Source organism: Centruroides vittatus, unplaced genomic scaffold (assembly GCF_030686945.1).
Source record: "Centruroides vittatus isolate TY-2023 unplaced genomic scaffold, ASM3068694v2 contig_3187, whole genome shotgun sequence".
Lineage (NCBI taxonomy): Eukaryota > Metazoa > Arthropoda > Arachnida > Scorpiones > Buthidae > Centruroides > Centruroides vittatus.
This window is the reverse complement of record NW_027122049.1, coordinates 158,571-170,756: the sequence shown is the minus strand read 5'-3', so window position 1 is coordinate 170,756 and position 12,186 is coordinate 158,571. Positions and strand designations below refer to the sequence as shown.

General features: G+C 34.1%; 1 non-coding gene across 1 annotated transcript; it reads left to right on the top strand.

The window, feature by feature from the left end:
* The first annotated feature begins 643 nt into the window (after positions 1 to 643).
* Positions 644 to 716, top strand: TRNAV-UAC (transfer RNA valine (anticodon UAC)). Its single transcript has one exon. It is a non-coding gene; the product is annotated as a tRNA-Val (tRNA).
* The last annotated feature ends 11,470 nt before the right edge of the window (positions 717 to 12,186 follow it).

Here is a 12,186-nt window from a genome sequence, read left to right as displayed (position 1 = left end):
CATTAATTATATGTGATGGTTGATCTAAAATAAATAGTTTTGAATGATAAATTTATATATAATTATTAGAAAGTATTATACATTCATAAATGACAAAGCTTGAAGTTTAACGAATTCACAAAAATCCTGTACATCTGTTTAGTCCATTATATTTCAAATCTATCAAGCTTAATTATTCTACGAAAATTCTAGATTTCAGGTAAATATAGTCTCTTAACGATAAAAAAATATTATATACACTTAACAAGAAATGTTCTATATCAAGTACAAGTCTGCTATCACATACTTTCTAGAAATATTTGAGTTGGAAATATGATTCCTTTAGTCCCTTTTTTATATTTATTCGTACTTTGTGAAAATTACCACTGACTTTGAAGAAACGAAATGAAAATATTAATACATACAAAATTAATCATTTTGTACAGTACATACTTAACTCGGTATTCTCGTTAATTTTTGAATAAAATATTTTGAATCAAGCCACGTTTAAATTTTATATTCAACATATACTTAACGATAAATAATGTACTTATTTTGTTATATTTTGATCTTTATCTAGTTAATTGAAAACATTCAAATATCACTTAGTAGTGTCACGCGGAATAATAATTAAAAGAAATTAATCTTGACTGTCGTTCACGGTGGTTCCGTAGTGTAGTGGTTATCACGTTCGCTTTACATGCGAAAGGTCCTCGGTTCGATTCCGGCCGGAATCACGTTTGCTTTCTGTCTTACCGGTTTCAATTGGTTCATTTTATTAAATGTTCAAGTAAAACAGTTTTTATTTATAATTTGAGTTTAATAAATTTAATTTAATTTAATACTAATTATCTAATGAATTGTTACTATATTGAAGAAGTTATTATAATAAAAACTTGTTTAATACAGTAACAATATACTGTAGGGGCAGGATGAGGACGTTAAGGTTTGAAAGGTCATAAGATCCGTAGCGTAGCGAGGGGGTGCAAGAGGGTGTATCATGCACCGGGCACCACTCGCAGAGGGGCGCCCAAATGGTCTCCAAGACAATCTATATGTGTTTCTGAAGGGGGAGAGGAGCGCCAATAAAGTGTCGGGCCCCAGTTATGCCCCGGGCGTCAGTTATCTTCGCTACGCCACTGCATAAGATGGCACTTTAATGAGAACAATAATTTTTTTATTCTCAGCAACTACAACATTTGGTAATATGTAATACAAAATTTAGTTTTTGAAAAACGTTTTTAAAAACAAGAAAATTTAATATTTTAAAATTATATGTAAATGCACCATCTTGCCCCACCCATGGGGTGAGATAGAGATATTATTTTTATATACAAGGACAAATTAAAATGGTTAAATTGTCGTTTTCTTCAATATTGGCACAAGAACAGTGTGCCCATTTATCACAACAGCTACATTTATTATTATTTTCCGAATAAATAAAAAGTTTGAACTTACTCGTATTTACTTTACCAGACGATACTGTTACTTCGCGCATGCTCAATTTCGCTATTTTGTAAGCAGACGATGTTTTTTTTCGTGGAAAAAATTTTTTATTTCGATTGTTATCTCACATTTTATTTTTTGTTAAGATAGTATTTAAATTTCAAAAATGTTTTCATAAATAAAATAAAACGTAAAAACATAAATAATAAAGTAATGCAGTATATACTGTACAGTTAGATGTGATTTAAAAGTGGAATATTTTTATTTTCTATAAAAAGATCATTTTTAAAATTATTTTTTCATATGTTCGAAAAGGTGATATAGAATTATCAACGACAACGAATTTAAAACTAGTTCACTGCACTATATTGCAGTACCTCTAGCCAGCAGCAGAATTCGTGGCCAACCTTGGACAAGATGGGGTACTCCATCTTGCCCCAACGTGCACTTTTCATACTGGCTGCAAACACGGGCAACTTTATTTTGAAACTAAACCATTTCAGTCTTAAAGGTTACTTCGAATACCATAATATCTTCATATAATAGGTAATGTAAAAGTTCACAATAATACTTATTTTGTAAAAACTTTGTAGCGGGCGTAAAATTAGATGAAGTATTGCTGAAACATGGAAAACTGTCTTACTTCCAAACAAAGAGAGCGATTCGGACGTTCTCTCGTCCCGTGATCCTTTTGAGGTTGGCATTTAGTTCCCCAAATAACAGCTAGATGAAAGCGCGTTAACCACAAATAAACAGACATCCCCGTCTTACCCCATGGCCCCATCTTGCACCACCTTCCCCTATATGGTAATACAATATGGTAGGATTCACTGTAAACATATATATCGGATTTAATATGAATAAATAGTTTCTTATCGATATTATCCAAAGTTAATTAACATTCGAGTTTGCTCTTTAAAACTTTTATTTGTGAATTTAATATAGCTTAATTTAGAAATAAGATTGCATCTTTGTATTACTTTTTCGCTTATTTATTTCTTGTATTATAATTTACAATAATTTTTTAGTATTTTTATTAATACACTTTCAAAATGAAAATATTATAATTGGGAAGGGAAGAAGCGATCTATCCATAACTTCTTACATGTGAAAAATCCTTGTCAGACGCCAATATACGATATTCGTTTCAGCTTTATAACGTCTTTATGTCCTGACATCACGAAAGCATTGTCTTTGCATCTTCCATTTTATCTTCGATCGCTTCGTCTTCAGAAAAATTTTTGCCACCAAAAGTTTTCTTTGGTTTAGGGAAAAAGTGAATGGCAATCTGATTTCCTGAAATTTTGGAGTATAATAATTTTAATTGGATACTATTCGATACTATTGTGATAACATAAGAGATACAGTCTAAGAATCTATAACACATAAAATATTTACTATATTCCATGATATATCAAAAACATTTATGTCTTACATGTTACAAATAAAAAGTAAATTAAAAATGTAACAAATTCATAAGCAATTAAATTCGTGAGAAGGTTTCAAAATTAGTTATGTTCTATATTGTTTTAAGTGCATCTTGCCAATTTGAATAAGTAAATTTATCATTCTGTCAACATCACATTACTGTGGTGGTACAAAAATTCTTCTGAAATTAATTAAATTTGAATTACATTAGAATAATTTTTCACAGATGAACAATCATTTGTATTGCGTTTTATTTTATGTATGTTTTGTTTCTAATTTTATGTATTCACACTTTGAATTTTCAAATCTAGCAATAAAAAAGATAAATATTTGTCTTTTAAATTTTTTATTTTTATCATTCATGTAATATATTAAATATATATTAAAATATGGAACTGTTATACATAGAAGTGTTGTATTGTTCATTTAATAAACTTCTTTTTACTTTCCTAGCTGTTATATACAACGGAGGAAAGTATGGCGATCGGTCAAAAAATGACCCCTAAAATTTAAAAATTTTTGGATTTGGGGTTCCTTAAAAGGTCAAAAAATGCAAAAAATTGGATTTTGTTCTTGTATGTATGGATATTCGTGTGTTTGAGAAAATCTATTTTGTTCACCTTGAGCGTAATAACTCCTGTGCCTTCTATATATGCATCTGGAAGAAATTTAAAATTACATCTAAGGAGAAATTTATCCTTAGGTACTTAGAATGTAAGAAGACTTTTACAGACTGGAAAGCTCTACATAGTAGAAAGAGAACTTAATCGAGAGAGAATATATCGATTTGTGGCATCTCGAAACACATTGGAGAGAGAATGGTCATTTTGATACAATTGACCACACAATATATGCTTCAGGTACAACCAAAAATGGACGTAATGGAATGGCCTTTATTATCGATAAACGCCTAACAAAATTTGTGGAAGGCTATGAACCTATCAACGATGCGGTTGTCTGGAGGAAGTATTCTGAGAAACTTTATAAAGACACTGGACAAACAAATGGTAATTATCAACTTTAGAATGGATGGACAGGGGAAGTTAAACCACCTACTCTTAAATCAGAAATAGAAAAAGCCACTCATAAATACATTAAGAAATCAAAACTTCGGGACCTGACAATATAACAAACAGACAATATAACCTCCGAAATTTTAAAAGCAATGGGAGAACTGGGTGTTGATATATTTCATAAAATCTGCTCTTTAATTTTGAAATCTGAGAGATGGCCGGAGAAATGGTGTAAATCAATATTTATTCCAATTTATAAAAAAAGTGCACCAACAGATTGTAGTAACTACAGAACTATCAGCCTAATTAACCATGCCAGTAATGCTCCAAATAATTAATAACCGTTTAAAACACTTCCTATTACCTAAAATAGCTGAAGAACAGTCGGAGTTTATCTCTGGTAAAGAAACTCGTAAACAAATCTTGAACGCTCGACAAATCATTGAAAAAGCCTATGAATTTAATGTCAAAGATTACCTAGTTTCGTATACTATACCAAAGCCTCTGATTGTGTAAAATGAAACAAATTTTGGCTCCTCTCCAGAACATGAGAGTCCCGCGCCATCTTATTTCGATGATCAGAAATTTATATGAGAACAACTCTGCAAGAGTAAGAGTTAACAAAACTATGTCTAATACATTTACATCTGAAGCTGATGTAAGACAAGGATGTCTTTCCCATTTACTCTTTAATGCTTATTAAAATAAATAATCATGAGAAGGGTATTAGATAACTGAGACGGAGGCATTTCCATCGGGGGACCGAAAAGTTAACGACCTGAGATACGCTCACGATACATTTATAGCATCCATTGAATCAGAACTTGAAAATATTATGAAAAGTCTTGAAACTGACAGCAGGGAATATGGATTGCTGATTGCTGCTAAGTAAAACGAAAGTTATGATAATTGATCGTTCCTTGACACAGACTAAGGAAACTGCAGGCTATAAGGTGGTGAATGAATTTGTTTACCTTAGAACACTTCTTACGAATAAAGGATGCGATAATGAAATTAAACGCAGAATTTGCCTTGCTCGCAACGCAACCTCTAAATATGGTTAAATTAGAAGGATTAAATTGGGTTTTGGTCCAGATCTTTCATAGTAATAGGCTAACACCAATAATAAATGGTGGAAGAAGACGCCAGCCTTCCAATTTAGAGCAACCACTTCGAATTCGAGTCGATATAGAAATTTTCATGAATAAATTGGTCTGGATACGTTGGGCCTCGTCCCTTACCTCTCTCCACCTGTATCATAGCCTATCCGCACGGAAAGAGCCATTTAGCATCTAAAAAGCTTAGAAAATACTCGTACTGTTTACAAAGAGGTGATTCTATATAATTTTTAAAAGACAACATAAATTTTGCAAATATTTATTTTCAATATAACTCATTCAAAACAATAAATTAGTAATCGATAATGTATTTAAAAATTAACACAAAATTAATATACTTAAGAATTAATTAATAAATTATTTAAAAGTCAATTTTGTTATCGATTAGTCGCCTTTTCTCTGGATTTTCGTACAGGTCTAATTACGTAAATTTTTCTTGTTTTACGAACAAAATTTCTTCCAGTATTTAAATTCTCGATTGCATCTGGTGCAATTTCTGTATTTCCTGTTCTTAATTGACGATTCGGTCGATTATCCTTCGACAGCAAATCTTTGTTTCCATTTCGTGAATCCGTTTGCTTCTTCACGAAATCGTCTTCTTCATCGACCCATTTTTCGCTCACTTTTTCCAAAATTGTGCAGAGATCCACTCTATATTTTTCGAGTTCCTCGCGAGTCGATGCTCTTAAAACAATGTGATTTCCTTTAAAATAATCTTTCGAATTTTTACCACGTTCCATGGACGATCTATTGTATGCATCTCCAGAATGAGTAACTCGGTTTGAGTTCCTGAAGCTTCCTTTATTCATTTGAATAGCTGGTGGTACGTTGTATGTACGATGGTATGGACCGTGTAAAGATCGTGCGTTTGATTGCTTAATGAAATCTTGTTAATTGAGTTATTTTCTGACCCACAATCCTTACTGAAATTATCATTTTCCTGTGTTTTTATGTTTTGCAATGCACCAGCATCATTACTCGTCTTCATGAAAACACGAGAAATGCTTTCCTCTTCGAATGGCACACCGGAAGATTTTCGAGAGTCGCAAGTATCATCTTCGTTTATACGGTTTCTCTTTTGATATTTGTAGAATCTGGTTTCTTCCTCTTTCTCGGATGAACTGCTGCCTTCAGGACTTTTAACTTTGATTATCGTCTGTATAGTTTCGATCCCATTCGACGAAGAAGAATGATTCTTGTCCTTTTCGGTTTTCGGTGACGTTGATGCCGGAAATAATAACGGAGTTGTTTCTTCAATATCTTCGTTTTCCGATGTTTCTTCCATTAGCAAAATAGTTTCTTTGCCTGCTTCTTCGGAACTGACGTGAAAAGATGATTCTGATAGATGTTTTTCGTGCTCATCATGCAGAAGCGAATCAATATCGACGGAGTAGATGGACTTTGGTTGTTGGGATACTTCGCATTTCTCTGGTCTAGACTGTTTTTCGTGAAATATCTTAAAGAGAATGCACATGAGCACAGTAAGTAAAAATATCAAAGATATAAGGCAAGTCACCAATACGTTGGATATGGCACGGCCGATTTTTTCTATTATAATTTTCATTTCTTGTTCTGTGATCTTTCTGTTCATTTTCAAATCAGTTCTAAAACTGTCTGGAACTTTATTTTCGTCATCTTCCTGCTTCGTTGGACCAACTAACGTTCTATTAATGAGATTTTTATCGTCGTTCTTCTCCGAAAATTCGACATTGTCATTCAATTTTCTTGTTTGTTCCGTTCCTTCTTTTTGCTCGATCTTTTTATTTGCGTATTTCCGCATAAAATTAAACTTTTTGTATTTGTTATAATTTTCTATAAAAGAAGGAAGCTTCGACACTTCACTTCTTGAATTTTTAATTATTTTTGGTCCAGTTACACCTCGCTTTTTTTCAAAGTCGTCATAATCTTGATTCTTGTCCATTGGCGATTCTTTAGTTTTTTGAGACGAGCTTGGATCAGTCACGAATTTCTTTTTTAGCCATATCTTATAGCTTTGCCCCACAGGAGCATAAATTAAAATAAATAATGGTAAAATAACCATTAATATAACGCATATATTCATGTTTTATCTTCGAAAACGCTTGTAGAACTATTTACTTCTGAAAATATTGTCAGACAATACTAGCATTGTTTGCATTATTGAGAACGCAATAATGAAATCGTTTACGGAACTTCATGTATATTAATATTTTTGCAGGATTCATGTATACAAATTTTCCATAATCGTAAACATTAATGCCTGTTGGCATAATATTTCATCTAATATTCAAATTTTAGTCTGTTGATATCGAAAAAGTCTAATTTATTTGAAGTGTCTCATGGTTTCGAACACATGAGGCAGTACCAATTTGGATCTGGATGAACAACCGTACCCAAATTGGTGGACGAGAACATATGGGGCGAGGGTAATGAAGCAAGATCTGATTTATATGGGCCAAATTAACCACGAACATTTTTGAAGTTCATATCCGGGCTTTCATAGCAACAAGATAATGCAGGACGAATGGTGGTGCTGATAAAACTTTGGAAGCCTGGATATGAAGCCCCATCTCTCGCCGCTTAGTGGTCCTATTCGTAAATCTGTCTGAACTCAGGTTGAAAATCTTGAAAAGGCTTTTTTAGCGTCAAAAAGTAAAATATGTAAGCTAGTGTCTTTGTCGCCTCGGCTATCCAATCACCTTTTTTTTTTTTTTTTTAACTCTTTCCGCCCTGTGGGCACTAAGAGGGCCTCTTTTAGTAGGCCCATTACGGGTTCGGCCAGGCCCACAATGGTGCGACCGGGTGGTGAGGGACGGGGCTCGACATATCCGAACGGACCACCCCCCGAAAAATTCCTGGGGATTATTCGACCCGTTCGGATTCGATCCCGGGTCCCCCAGAGCGGTAGGCTGCCACCTTTACCGCTCGGATCCAATCACCTTAGCGCCCACAGAGTAAATGGTCCTACCTCTTTATGGGCACAAAGATGACACCCTATTACGCTCAATTATAGGGATCCCAATTAGATTCAAATATATCTACTTTAATGGCATAAATATTTTTAACTTTACCAAAAACGCAATAAGTTTCTTTGCAAAATCAGCGAATTTAAGGTAAGAAGATGTAGGCACATCAGATGTCAGAAGTCCAAAGAAACACAAACACAACTTAGAAAAGAATTTATTTAATATTTGGCCCAGTAAGCTTTATATTATACAAGCGATAAACATTTAAGAAAGCAATTAAAAATGTTATAAAAACACAAAAGTTATATTCAATGCTCCACGCTCTTAGAAACTCGCGTAACAGATTTGCTCTGTCTGCTTCCGGCGTAACGATAATCTGTTGGAGGTTAAGCGTAGGAAGACTTTTGTTTCTTGGTGTCTACATAGCTCAAATCCCTGCTGGAGTAAGTAGCACGCGGATAGTTTCAATCCGCATTGTACTACAAAGCTGTTAAACACCCCCACCCGGCAGCCTACCGCTCTGGGGGACCCGGGATCGAATCCGAACGGGTCGAAAAATCCCCAGGAATTTTTCGGGGGGTGGTCCGTTCGGATATGTCGGGCCCCGTCCCTCACCACCCGGTCGCCCCATTGTGGGCCTGGCCGAACCCATAATGGGCCTACTAAAAGAGGCCCTCTTAGTGCCCACAGGGCGGAAAAAGTTAAAAAAAAAAACCCACCCAAATTAGACCAATAAACACAACTATTTATCTCCGAGTAGCTATGACTATGTTAGAAGCAGCTTGGGCTTTGCTCTGTCTCATCTTCGTACAATTCGTTTGTGGTATTCAGGCATTTTTGCTTCACCTGGATTTACCGAGGAAGCTTTTGTTGCTCTACGCTCTATGTTTGCAGATAAACCAACTTTATGCTGTTAAATAATCGACGAAATGGCTGTTAGACAACATAAATATTTTAATGGTTATTATTATCATGGTTATGTTGTCATAGGAACTAGGATTTGTATGACAGGAGAACTTGCAAAAGATGTTTTAGTTTTCATGGTAGTTGCTTTGATTGAATCTTGAAAGATTCCTTGTGTATATTTTTTATTGCTGGTTTATCTCCAGAAGAACGTAAAGGCTTGCTGAAACAGTGCCCACAACCAGGAGCAGATCTAGGTTTTTCGGGGCCTAGGACTATTGACGTTCAATGGGGCCCCATTTTTTGTTAGATTAAGAAATCAACTAATCACAATAACACAAATAATACTATAAATTATCATCATTATTATTAATATTAACTATTTTTTATTATACGATAAGTGCTCATTGTTAATGAAAAAGTATTAAAAATTTATGATGATAATTCAATTTTTGTGGGCCCTCGACACTTGGAGCCCAGGGCTTAAGCCGTATTAGTCCCTATGTAGATCCGCCCCTGCCTACAACGATTGCATGATGTCAATGTGGAAGGTAGTGGGAAATACTTTTGATGACACAAGCACAAATTTTTCCATTGCTAGAGCTCTGGTGCAAAAATTTCACCTAGTTATGTTATAGAACCTTGGTTTTCTCACCCTAAAAACAGCACTTCGATAGAAGTATTCCTTGATGCTTGCCATATGATTAAACTTTTAAGAAATATGCTTGCAGAAAAAAAAAAAATGTTGATTTTAGCTTCTGGCAAGGTATTCTGCACTTATTTATTTGTTGCACTGATAAATAAATGTAAGAGCTACATTTGACTTCATTGCATTTTTAGGTTGTCAAATGGGAGTATATTGAGACTCTTCGACAACTGCAAAGTTCTGAGTTTACATTTGGAAAAAAGCTCACAAAGGCCCACATTAGCTTCCAACAAATGAAAATGAACGTTTATCTAGCAATTCAAATATTTAGTGCTTCTGTGGCAGATGCTCTGCAAACTTACTTTTTTTTTAACTCTTTCCGCCCTGTGAGCACTAAGAGGGCCTCTTTTAGAAGCCCATTATGGGTTCGGCCTGGCCCACAATGGGGCGACCGAGTGGTGAGGGACGGAGCCCGACATATCCGAACGGACCACCCCCCGAAAAATTCCTGGGATTATTTGACCCGTTCGGATTCGATCCCGGGTCCCCCAGAGCGGTAGGCTGCCATCTTGACCGCTAGGCCATCCGGCCTCTGCAAACTTACTTAGAGTCCCAGTTGCCACAATTTGCAGGACGTGAAGCGATTGTCGATTTTGTTTGTGATAGGGTTTCTCAAACGGGATCCCGGCTGTTTTTTTAACCCGGGAAATATCCCGGGAAATCTCGCAAATTTCTTAAAAGTTTCCTTTTTTCTTATTTGTGTTAAGATTGAGGAAATTTTGCAAATAGAAAGTATAATTAACTCATAAACTGTCAGAATACATTTGTATTTGATTAATTTTAAGCCTGCTTGTTCGTTTTTTAAATTTTTGCTTGTTATGACATCTCACAGATTATCGATAATCAATATGTATTTGAGGCAGGACTCTGAAAATTCTTTGTCAGAACCTGTACCTGTTGAAAAACCTGTAATATCTTGAATAATTGCGCCGTTGCTGTCTTAATTTTAATTATTCCCAATAGTTTCAATAACTGCATTATGCCAGATTATGCAAATTGGGAATGGATAGAAACGAGTACGAAGTTTGTAAGTATGAAGTTTTCTTCATAAACCTGATTATTAAAGCCAAACGAACTGCCGAATTATCGGGCTATAAGCTTGATACTTCTATTAAAGCAGCTGAGGTAGACAAATCAAGAATAGTTGAGAGCAAAAAGAAGTATTGCAACGCATCTCGAAAACGAACTAGAAATCTTCGACGCTACGGGTGAAAAAACACGTAACATTTATGTTTTCTTAAATGCATTAAAGACTATTCCATCCACATTCATTGAATTGAAAAGGGCATTTTCAGTACCGGGACTTTTCATTATTAAAATAATAACCTGATTGAGTGATCGGAGTATTGACTATCTTTGCTTTTTAAAATCTTATTATAAAATTTACAATAATATTTTGTACTATATTTTATTTAAAAAACGAAAATTGCCTTTTAACTTAGAAGTTTGATCTAAGCTCATTTTTTCTTTAAATTTTCCACTCAATTCAAAGGTATTTTTTGTAAGCAGTTTTCACAAACTTTAATAATTTTTTTTTATTTGTGAAAATTTCTACGTAATTCAAAGATAATTTTAATGTATTTTACAACAGCATTATTAGAGAGGTTGCGGCCGAAGTTCAAACGTTAAACTTGTACGGCAAGCAGAAGTATACGTTTGACGTTTGAACTCCAAGTAAAACACGTCGCGCACTGACTCATGAAATATTGTTGAAAAATGGCGGAACACGTTTAGCAACGACGAATGTTACCAGCAATAGTAAATAAACAAATTAAACTGTTTTAAAGTATTTATAGGATGCTTAATAACAATAAATAATTAATTACTAACACTAAATTATTTTTAATTAGCGTCGTGTCTCCTTCTGTACGATAGGACTACCTCATACTTTTGTTAAGAGAAGTGGCTTATGTAAATCCGAAAGCAGCTCGAGAAATTATTTTTAAAAAATTTTACAAACATATTACGCAGTTGATGGTAGAAGATGCTGAGAAAGAACAAACATACTCCTACAGAATTATGATAAGCTATTATGAACACAAATATATGTCAATTCTATAGGCACTTCAAATCAATTGCAAAAAAAAAAAAAAATTGAATAATTAAATAATTTCTGGATTAAAATCGTCTGTTTCTTTACAATATCATTCATAAATGCTTAAGTAATCATAATTTTAAAAAAATACGTCATGATTTTAACCCCAAACACAAAAAATGAAGGTTAGGCCGAACTTTTACTCGCATGCTAGACGTAGGGAACGCCATTATCAACCTATGAGTTAATTATATTTTTTATTTGCAAATAGAAAGTATAATTAACTCATAGATTTGCCTTTCTAGAATTGCCAGATGGCGGCGCTCGACGTCCGACGTTCACGTTTTGGGCTGAAAACGTCGGCCGCAATCTATTAATATTATGATTTTGGAGGTTGCAGAACGTATTAAATTACTTTTAAAAATGAAAAATAATTATATCATTCGATTTCAAGATATTTTTTATATTTTAAAAATAATTATATCCCGGGAAATAGTTTACTTTTCTCCCGGAATCCCGGGATAAGCAAAAGACCGGGAAATGAGAAACCCTAGTTTGTGATATAGACAGGTATATAAATTTGCTTGTTGATGTAAAAATTGGTTGTGTATAA